Source organism: Ovis canadensis, chromosome X (genome assembly GCF_042477335.2).
Source record: "Ovis canadensis isolate MfBH-ARS-UI-01 breed Bighorn chromosome X, ARS-UI_OviCan_v2, whole genome shotgun sequence".
NCBI classification, from domain to species: Eukaryota; Metazoa; Chordata; class Mammalia; order Artiodactyla; family Bovidae; genus Ovis; species Ovis canadensis.
The window spans coordinates 126,673,092-126,684,410 of record NC_091727.1 but is presented as its reverse complement, the minus strand read 5'-3'; the positions used below and the strand labels follow the sequence as shown (position 1 = coordinate 126,684,410).

At 43.3% G+C, this 11,319-nt stretch overlaps 1 long non-coding RNA gene across 2 annotated transcripts; it reads right to left on the bottom strand.

Moving 5' to 3' along the window:
• Positions 1-306: 306 nt before the first annotated feature.
• Positions 307-10,962, bottom strand: LOC138930543 (uncharacterized). 2 transcript variants are annotated; one of them, XR_011446223.1, is made up of 2 exons: positions 5,548-10,962; positions 307-3,329 (listed from the first exon to the last, which is right to left on the bottom strand). It is a non-coding gene; the product is annotated as an uncharacterized lncRNA (long non-coding RNA). The 2 variants fall into 2 exon arrangements; XR_011446224.1 differs by having other exon boundaries at positions 307-3,324.
• Between the last annotated feature and the right edge of the window lie 357 nt (positions 10,963-11,319).

Below are 11,319 nucleotides of genomic sequence, written 5' to 3'. Positions count from 1 at the left end.
TGTGTTCCAGACTGTGGAGAACACTTAGGGAATTGATTACTGGCTGGATCAGTCTCTCTCCTTTTGATCCCCCCCTTTATTCTCCTGGCCACCTCTGTCTCCTTCCTTCCTCTTCTCTTCTCTGTGTAACTCCGTGAACATCTCTGAGTGGTCCAGACTGTGGAGCACACATAAGGAAGTGATTACTGGCTAGCTTGCTCCCTCCTCATATGATTCCACCTCATCTCATCAGGGTAACCTCTATGACCCTCCTCCCTCGTCTCTTCTCCATGTAACTCTGTGAACTTCTCTGGGTGTCCCGTTGTATTTTTTTTTTTTTAATTTTAAAACCTTTAATTCTTACATGCATTCCCAAACATGAGCCCCCCTCCCACCTCCCTTCCCATAACAACTTTCTGGGTCATCCCCATGCACCAGCCCCAAGCATGCTGCATCCTGCGTCAGACATAGACTGGCGATTCAATTCACATGATAGTGGTCCCTATTGTCTAGGTAGACCACAAGTTCCTGAGCGTTAAGTCAGGAGATTTTGGTCTGGGGTTCGATTGGCTCGTGGGTGGTGGGGTGAGGTCAGGGGATTTCCAAAGGCTCTTTTCCCAGAACCTTACAAAATGGAGTTTTTCTGTTAACAAAATGGAATAGCTTTGATTCTTCATTCCCCCCTTCTCTAGGATCCAGGACAGACCCAATCATGGGTCTGGGGTCAGCTCTATATTATCTCCCGCTAAGGGGACCGTTGGCAAGGCCGTATATTGGGATCTGCGTACCATGAGCTGCACCGCGTTGATGCAGCTTTTAATGAAGGCCACCAATTACTTTAGTAAGCATGGCCCGAGGGTGAGTAGCAGTAACAAGATAATCAGGGGCCCTACCAAGGAAGATATGAGAGTTGTGATCCAGGGGGATGAGTCGAACCAGGATTCAAACCAATTTTGAGACATTTCTCTTTCTCTTTTTCTCTGACTCAGCCCTTCTCTTATCTTGGCCAGGGACTCCCTGACTATCCCAGAGTGATTCACATAAAAACAACGTTCTTCCCCTAATGCAGCACATAGGCCCCCTGAGAGACTTCATACTCAAGATACTTTTTGGGAATTGGGGCGGAGGTCTCTTTCTTCTGTAACTTCTTCCTGCTATGCATGGGCGTAGGCCTGCCTAGCAGAGCAGAAGTCTCTCTCTACCTCATCTAAGTTGGGGTTTTCCACATATGAAACCAGCTTCTACCCTTGTAGTAACAGCAATTTAGTTGGCCCCTCTCAGAGATGAAATAGACAAGGGCCAAACAGGATACCTAACAGGATGGTCATCTCTGGTCCCCGGAAACAGAAGGCAACATTTGGGGTGAGGGTTGCAGGGTTTGTGACCCTCTCTGATTGGTTGGTGGTGAGGCAACAGAGCTGTGCTCCAAGAATCTTGTGTTCAGTCTGAAGTTACCATCTTCCACCTGGGTGGGGGCTCAAAGACATTGTTATGCATATTTCTTTGAGTAGGAACCAGGACTCTGTCTGGAGGCTGTACCAACCTTTGATTTTTCGTATCCCCTCCCTTCCCTGATTAGCAATTGTTTGAATCCATGCTTTGGAATTCAGGGAAGGTCAAGGAGGCTGAACAAAGTCTATATCCTACAGATAAGAAATGGAGAATACAGAACAGATCTGTACTCCAGAGCCCCAGAGTTCCGCTCAGTTTTAATTTTAGGGAACTAGGCAACTATGACTGTGATAACTTCCTGTCAAAATGGGGCATAGGACTGCCCCAGCTTGGAGCAATACAAGCTCTAATCTGAAAGTACACCCATAGCATCACCTAGTTATCTCCCAGGATATCTGAACCATAGCTACTCTATTTTGACTTTTAATTGTAAACTTTTCCTTAATAGCCAAAGCAGATTTCACCGTTAATGATGTCAGTGTTTCTCTAGGTATGAGAAGATGCAAGAATTGGGACTCATAAAATCTTCTCCTGAAAAGATCTAACTATCTGAAGGCCTGTTCTGCCAGTTTTTCCCAGAGCACAGAGTGCCTCATTCCTGATTTTCACCCTGAACTCCTTTTAGGGGCGTTGAAAGTCAGCAGTTGCAGCGGCCATGATTTAATCTTTGTAGATGCAGATGGTGAGTGTCAGTCTTCAGTTGGCAGAGCCCCTTTTTGCTCACAAACTTGACCATGATTATGAGGGTGGCACTTCATGACCATTTTATCCCATGGTGCTGAGAATGTCCATTCTCAGATTTGGCAAAGATTCTGTCGACAGGCCACTCAATGTGCTGTTACTGGACTAGGCCATAAAACAGTATCTAAAATTCTCTGGACCACCTGTTTTACTAGCTTCTTGGTCCAGGAAAATATTCCATCTTGTTGCTTCTTTACCATATCTAGAGTTACACTGTTACCATCATCGATCTCATATGGGACTATATATTATTCTATTAGAGGCCTCACACACACATTTGACAGTGTAAGAAACAGCAATTTTGTAAAACAGGGGAAATACAAATAACATAGCCAGCAGTATTAGTAAAGTCACAAGTAAGGCTTATGTTAAGAACTTCCATTAGATGTAGCCCAGTATATCTTCAGGTCATCTGACTTAGTCTGCCCTGTAGAATCTTTATCTTCCAGGGAAATTATATATTGGCACCATCTATAAGGCACATAGCCCAGTTTTCTAGTGTTACTAGACTGATTATCTTTAGTATGATTTAATTTTTTTTTCAACATAGAGGAGACTTTAAACCTAAATTACTGTAGCCTGGCATTATCTGTATAAATCCATCCCATAACTCTGGGAGATTTTCCCGTCCTTTGCAGAGACTTTTCTTGTTCTGATTGAGCTTGCGTAATAGCAAAAAGCTCAAATTTATAGCCAGAGTCAGAGCAAGCATTATTAATTGGCCCGGTGAGGGGATCCTATCTAGTAATATCATAGTGACCTGAATATGACTATAATTTTTTTAAGTAAATTTTCTCAGGGCCAACCAGTTAGAGTCTGGTAGTAGAGAAATTTACCAAGGTAACCCAGAACTAGACACAGGTAATTGGCCACAAACCCAACAATTGGATTGATTTTTAAAACTAGCATAGGATCAGGCCTATGATAGAAAAGCATTTGACTTCTATGCAAAGGTCTAAGAAGTCAAGAAAACATAAATGATCATACGAATCAGGTCCAGCATCTTAGGGAAGCTGTCTACCTCTGATGTCGTCGTCTTCTCATCCTGGTGTAGTGTAGTTTCTCCTGATAAAAAAAAGTCCTTCCATCCATGTTGGAGACAGTCCCTTAAATTATGTCTTTTTCCAGTCCTGGTTGCAGGTCATGAGGCATCTGATCTTCATCCAAAGAGAGATTACTGAGATAAGCTTCAGAAACAAACTTAGGGTGTTCTTCAAGAATTCAATTAAATTTTACATTAATATCACATAACAGCAAAGAATGATCTAAGAGATGAGTCTTACTAGGTGCAGACCTCCATTAACAAACTGGTATTTAACATTTTGAAATATCTTTTTTTCCTTAAAGTTACCCTTATTTTTATTAAATATAACCAAATTAAGGCTAGTTTGCAAAATAGGTCTGTTCTCACTGATTTTGGTCTGATTATTTTTATAACCATAATTGATTATAGGCTTTTTATTTTGCTGAAACATTTATAGGGTCTCAGACTCAACTTTTAAAATAAAACAGGGCTGGGAAACTCACACCAAAGGCTTATCACAGATTTTGCCTAACAAATCTAGGTGAATTCTTCCCTTTTTAAGGTCTCAAAAATTTCTTGAGATTTTTATAGCCCTGAGATAACCTTCTTAACTCATTTGAATTAGAGAGGAAGATTTTCCCTACTCCCTGAAAACATAAGATTCAAATCCATGATTTTTCAGATAGAAACCATAAAAGTTATAAGCATATTCGCTGGTTCATTCAGTCCTTTTGTTAACTTTTGTGAAGTCATCAGGTTTTCCATTAAAATACCAGGACGTATCAGAATGTTAAAAACCCCATATAATTTCTAGGATATCTGTATTAGTAATTTTACCATACATTATAATATGAGCAGATTTATTACTCATTTGATAATGTTTTCCATGTAATCTAACCAAATAAACGCAGTTTAATATCTCTCTTTGGGATGTTCCAGGGGCCCTCTGAAGCACCCCAAAGTTAGCTAGAGATCAAAAGAACTTCAAAAGAGTTCTATTTAGGAAGTTTTATCAAAAAGATCAATTAAAAGGGTTTAGAACATTTGGTCAGATTTAGTCAATGTTGATGGGTGTATCACTTAGCTTGTTGATATGTCACAATAGGCCTAAATACCAAGGCTCAAGGTCTAGTGAAAGTCAGCTCCTCCATCTTGGACCTAGTTGACTCTAATTTCCTTGTTGACAAACTTGTAACAAATATAATATTTAACTTATATTAAACCTAGGTACAATGAAAACATTCTACTTAACGTTAATTACTCTAAGACATGTCTATATTAGATAGGTCAACAAACAAACATTAATATCAGGTATTTAACATTGAATATTTCCCAGTTCACATGAACCTGGAATTTATTGTTTAATTTAGAATTAAATTACCTTTTTTTAAAGCCAAATAAATAGAGCTTATATACAAATTAACCTCAAAAATATTACCCAGAGACAGAGACATACCAAGACATATTTAGACAGTGCAAGATCTAGCTTCAAGTCTTTTTTTTTTTCTTTTTCCTCAGTGTCAGGAGTTAGAGATGGTCTAGATAAGTGTTCCTGAGAGCCCTGGTCTCAAGGCACAGGGAAAGAAAATCAAGTTCTAACAAAATGGCAGCAGGTCTAAACCAAATGGTGGCCAGACAAAGCAAAATGGCCATCAAAAATCACAACACAGAACACAGAGTTAAAACACACACAGATAAACCTTGCAGTCCTCATCAAAGTGAAAGTGAAAGTTGAAGTCGCTCAGTCGTATCCGACTGTTTGTGACCTGTGGTGTAGCCCACCAAGCCTCTCCGTCCATGGGATTCTCTAGCAAGAATACTGGAGTGGGTTGCCATTTCCTTCTCCAGGGGTTCTTCTCGACCCAGGGATCGAATCCAGGTCTCCCATATTGCAGGCAGACACTTTAACCTTGGCTCCACCACGGAAGCCCTTAAATACAAAAATACAGTCTCTCAGAAAACCTCCTATAGAGACACAGAACTTCAGATCCAAGTACTAACATCAAAGATTTCAAAGAAAGGAAAGGAAGCCAGGTGGAAAGAAGAAGGGGGAGGAGGCGGGGGAGGGGGGCAAAAGGGGTGGCCTTACAGACGTCTCCTGCCACCTAGAGATGGGCCTCCAGAGAAGGGAGGATTGGAACTCGGCCCTACCAGAAATCAGAACCAGAATTCAAGTTCTTTGCCAAGAGGAGGTGATCAGTCTCCAATCCTCAGCTCAGGCTGAGGGCCCTTCGACCAGATTCCTGTGTCCAGGACCTGGGGACTAGATAAACAGGGAAGGATAGGAAGGGTTAAGGAGAGGAAAGAGAGAGGGAAGGGGAGAGAGATCAATAAAGTCTCTTGTTCCTTACCGGTTGGGGCACTCTGGCCAGTTGTTCGCGTCAGGAGGAGACCAGGGACAAAAGGTTCCCGGTTGCAGCTGCTGGGTCTGGTCCATTGGCAGGCAAGCTGGGCCCCTGAGTACCCCGAGTGGTCAGGATGTCAGTCTCAGCAAAGAAGAGTCCCACCAGAGTCACCATTTGTTGCAGGAAGAGGGACCCCTTTCAGGGCCCGAAACTGGGCTCTGGCCTAACACTGGGAAATGAATCGTCCAAGGACACACATGTGCTGACAAAGCAAGAGATTTTATTGGGAAAGGGCACCCAGGTGGAGAGTAGCAGGGTAAGGAAACCCAGGAGAACTGCTCTGCCGTGTGGCTCGCAATGTACACGCGGTGTCTCCTTTAGACCTTTCCGGAACTCTTCCGGTTGGTGGAGGCTTATTAGTTCCGTATTCCTTATCAGGATCTCCTGTCATAAAACAACTCATGCAAATGGTTACTATGGTGCCTGGCCAGGGTGGGCGGTTTCAATCAGTGTGCTTCCCCTAACAATTCCCCCCGGCAAGATGGGGTATAGCGGTGCCGTTGGTTCAGGCTCCTTGGGATTCTTCAGGTTCTTTCCTACACATGTCACCAACGCCTGAGCGGTAGAAAATCCCTGTTGAGGCAAAAAATGTTTTACCCAAGGAGGGGGGGCTTGGTCAGGGTGTTCGATTGGCGGTCGGAAGATGATATCTTGGACTCGGTGTATAGTTCCCAAGTCAGAGGTGCCTTCTGAGGGCCAGCCTACATGGAAGGTTGGCCATTCTGTGCTGCAAAAAGTGATTAATTTATTCCTTTTAATTTCTACACTGAGGTCATGAGCGTGCATCTTGACCTCCTTAAAATTATCAGTAACCAAGGATAGAGGTGTGGGGCTAGAATAGCATTGCCCCATCCTCCCTAGATCAGTCAGATGTTGGTAAATTAACACAGACAATATGAACAGCCACATAGATAGACAGAGAGAGAGGAGAAATACACCTCCGGGAGTCCGGAGGTAAAACCGAACGACGACGGCCTCTGGCCATTCAGCGGGAGCAACCCGCTATTGCCTACAGAGAACAAGGGCACTCCATCCCCCCACCCCCCACTGGAGTCGGGGACCTCTCCCAACGACCCCCACCGGTGACTCATCGGTGCATCCGCCTGAGTCGTATACTGGTCTCAGAAAATAGGCCCTGCCAGAAATGAAAAGAAAGACAGAAAAAAGCTTACCGGCTGCAGATGACTCTCCGGATCGGTCTTCCCATGGAGCCGGTGGGAGATTCCGGACAAGCCCCAAATTTTACGCCCACGTCGCGAAACCTCCCAATGACGACCAGGGAGCTGATATCCGATGTAAAAGCAAAAGGGTTTTTATTACCAAGCTCAAGCTGGGGCTCCCACCAATACGGACACAGCGGCTATAGGGAGGAGTCCCAGGTTTTGGATTACATTGTTTATATAGGGAGTATACTTGGGAAAAAAGGATTTCTAGGTAGGGGAACGTCTTATTGGTCACTTTCTTTTGAAGCGTTGTGTGTTGGTTCTTTATTGGTCCCTATTTTCTAGGTAGACCACAAGTTCCTGAGCGTTAAGTCAGGAGATTTTAGTCTGGGGTCTGATTGGTTCGTGGGCGGTGGGGTGAGGTCAGGGGATTTCCAAAGGCTCTTTTCCCAGAAACTTACAAAATGGAGTTTTTCTGTTAACAAAATGGAATAGCTTAGATTCTTCAGCTACAGAGAACTCTCTGTGTCACCTTCTCAGATGGGACTGTCTCTCACTCCAGTGGTTTGATTGCAGCCTTCTTGCCCCCACAGGAATTGATGCACAACTCTTAGCCGGCTTGGCAGAAACGTCATTCTCCTTTCTAGTGGGGATCTCCTTGCTTGATAGGTATTTACTCTAGCAAAGAAAGGGTGACAAGCTGACTACCAGATGCTCTCATAGGTTGGATATGAATCACACGTGGATCTTATTTCAGCAGCACGGTCAGCTAACTCTGGAGAGTTGAGGATTTTTTTTTATTTTCACTCTTCAGAAAAGCATTTTTTGCTTAAATAAAATAAAAGAAAAGAAAAAAAGAGAAAGCTCTGTATTTGTATCAACAGGGCCAGCTTTCAACAAAGCTGAGAGTTGTTTGAGAAGTGTGTCATTGACGGGTTTTCATTCTCCCTTTCCATTTCTCTCCTCTCTCCCTCATTCCAGAATCCCATGGTTTATTCCCACACATCCTTCATCTTTGTTCACTTTTTTTTAAACCTAATATTCAGGCTTATACATTTTAATATGTGGTCCCTATAAGACATGCTTTCCCAAATAGCTTGGCAGCTGATGGGGGAAATCCGAGATAGGAATTGTGCCCACTATGGGAGCTCCTGGGGCTTCCCTGGTGACTCAGATGGTAAAGAATTCACCTCTAATTCGGGAGACCTGGATTCAGTCCCTGGGTTGCGAAGATCCCCTGGAAGAGTGCATGGCAATCCACTCCAGTATTCTTGTCTGGAGAATCCTCATGGACAGAGGAGCCTGGCAGGCTAAAGGCCATGTGGTCGCAAAAAAGAATTGGACACGACTGAGTGAATAAGCACAGAACAGCACAGCAGGGAGCCCCTGGGTCTGGGAGGTCCCTCATATAACCTCATGTGTTGCCCACTCAGCCAAAACAATGTGAGTTTTGGACTCCCAAAGCAAATCTCATCCTAAGCCCTCCAGCTTCAATCCCTGGCTCCACCTCACTTCTTTTCTTTTCAATCCAAGTGCAATGTGTAGAATGAAACCAGAAGAATAAAATAAATCACCTACTGTTAGGCCTGAGAGGAGAATAAAGAAGGGCAGGGTGGACATTGTTTGTTAATTAGCATTTCCTGAGAGAATACTATGAAACTGGAAATGCTCTTGGCACTTTCTCACTCCCTACCTTATTTAACCCTTCAGCATTCCTAGGAGGTGAGTACTTTCATCCTGATTTTCCTGATGGGGGAACTGAGGCTCAAAGCAGTTATGAAGTGGCAGAGCCAGTGTCTGCAGGCCAAATCCATACCCTGGGCCACCGGACATACCTGCTTCAGTGTATCTTACAAAATGCCTGCCAATCTTACAACTCATCTGTATCTCTTGAACAGTCCTCTATGCCAAATGCTGTGCTGGGACTGGGTCTATTACCAGAATAACTTGAATCAGCCCCAGGTAATCAAGCATCCCCGTTTTCTCAAGATGTAGGGTGTTGAGTGCTAAAACTTTCACTGCTAAGAACAGAGCTCTGCCTTCAAATCCTTTGCAGTAACATTCCTTCCCGACTCTGGTTCAATGCCATCATGTATTAATAGATAACTAAAATCGGCTATGGTCCAATGTCATCGTGTATTAATAGATAACTAAAATCAGCTATGGTCAGAGGATTTATTCCACAGAAATCACTAAGCTCTACAAATTAGGGCCTTGTTTTCTTTCCCAAGAGAACTCATTGTTAAGCGTTTATTGGCACACCATCACCTACAGTCTAGTAGGAAATACATCTGAGTGGATATGTGGAATCTATATCTAGCACAGTACCTGATGCACTGTAATAACAGGAGCTAATGTGTATTGAGAGTTTACAAAGCACTGTTCTGAGTGCTTTAGCTAGATTAACTTCTTTAATCCAGTTTTTACAACAACCATATGAAGTCAGAACTATTGTTATCCCTGTTTTACAGATGAGGAAACTGAGGCACAGAAAGCTTAATTAAGTTGCCCAGAGTCATACAGCTACTAGGGCTTCCCAGGTGGCGCTAGTGGAAAAGAATCCACCTGCCAATGCAGGAGACGCAGGTTCAATCCCTGGGTCAGGAAGATCCACTGGAGGAGGGCATGAAAACCCACTCTGGTATTCTTGCCCAGAGAATGCCATGGACAGAGGAGCCTGGCAGGCTACAGTCCATGTGGGCACAAAGAGTCAGACACAACTGTGCAACTGAACACATACAGCTACTAAATGAGCAAAGCCCCAACTCAAACACAAGTATGCCTGGTTGTAAATCTGTACTGAAGTTAGCCTGTGAAGACAGAAGATCCAGGATGAATAGAGTAAAGGTGTCGGATCCAGGTAGGCCCTTGAGACAGAGACAATGAGCCAGTTTTGTGAGATGGTGTTGAAAGACACACATATACACCCATTACTTAAAACAGTGCATGGGGCATTCTAAGTGCGATATCAAGTATTTGGGTTATTTATTATTGTTGTTGTGTCGGGGTCTGAAGAGGAAGGGAGCTCAGAGTTGAAGTCCATGGTAACAGTGACACAGGGCGCGCGGATCTCTTCCTACTGGAGCATAGGTGTTGCTGCAAGAACATGTTGAAGACTGCTAGCTTGGAGTGAGGACAAAAAAAGGTCATGCAGGTTGTTTTTTGGGCATTGAATGAGCTACAGAGTTCTACTGGAGTAGCTTCTTGGGCCTGAGTTTGTATCTCTTTGATCCAACAATATTAAAATCTCTTGAACACATTAAAACCCAAAGTCCTCTTTCATCCTAAGAACTCCACAGCCATTCCTCAAAGCTCTGGACTTGCTGGGTATACCATATTATTTCCAATAACTAGCCTCAAATGTCTTAGGCCAGAGGTTTTGACTCCCTGCTAATTCAGCTTCTCAGAGAGAACTCCCTTTGGCCCTTGACTTCTGCTGGCTGGAACACCATATTTCATCTCCTTTCATTATGAAAATGCATATTCTTCCCTTTACTTCTCTATTCTGCAGCCAGGGTTGTTTGTACCCCCTGGGACCTAACTCATTTGTCACCTGAATACTTGGGACCTGAGGTGTTTGGGAAGGATAAGTGCTGCCTTCTCATGAATGTGATGGGAGATCACCCCAGTACTCAGGACTCATTTGTCTGTCAGGCATGTAACTCTTAGAACCCAATACCCAGGCTGTGTGAATGTCTGCAGCAGCCAGTGTGTGGGAGGGTTTCACCCAGCCTCCTAATGCCTACAAAAGCTCTGCTGCTCCTTGTGAGAAAGGAAACAGGCTAAGTCATCTCTGCCAGGATTCCTGCTGCTGTAGTACACTTACTCCTCTGATTGTTGACCTCTCAGAGCGTGGACTGCCCTTACGGAGTCCTATGACTTGGACGGAAAGAGCAAGAGGTGGAGCCAGACTTTCCTTCACCAATCTAGAACCTTGACTAGTTTGAAAGTTTTGTTCAGCTCTTGCGCCTGTGTGATGCCTGATCCATTGTTTATATAGCCCAACAATTGACAGTTTGGGTTCCAGAGGTAGACTGTGGATTCAAATCCTGGCTCCACCACACCCTGGCTTTGCGTCTTTGGGTCGGTTATGTAACTTTTCTGTGGTTCCATTGTAACAGGGATAAAATGAACATAATCAGAATAATGGCAAATAGGAATACAGTGAGAAATAAATGTGATCATCCATGTAAACATCTTAGAGTGATGCCTGAGTATATAATAAGTACTCAATAAATATTAACTAGCATTGTTTATTATTGTTTTTATTATCTTACCCAGGGGATAGAAAACTTTTTCTTTTGTGAAGGGCCAGATAGGAAATACTTTAGACTTTGCAGGCCAAGAGAAAATGAAAGAATATTATTATCTAGCTTCATCATAAGCATCATAAGCACTTGTGATGTACTTTCATCATAAGAAAGTAAAATGATTCCCACAAATTTTTATTGAAAAAACTCTAAATACAATAATGATTGGGTGTGATTTTTGATAATATGTGCAAAGTCACTTCAGTTGTATCTGACTCTTTGCAACCTTATATACTGTAGCCCAC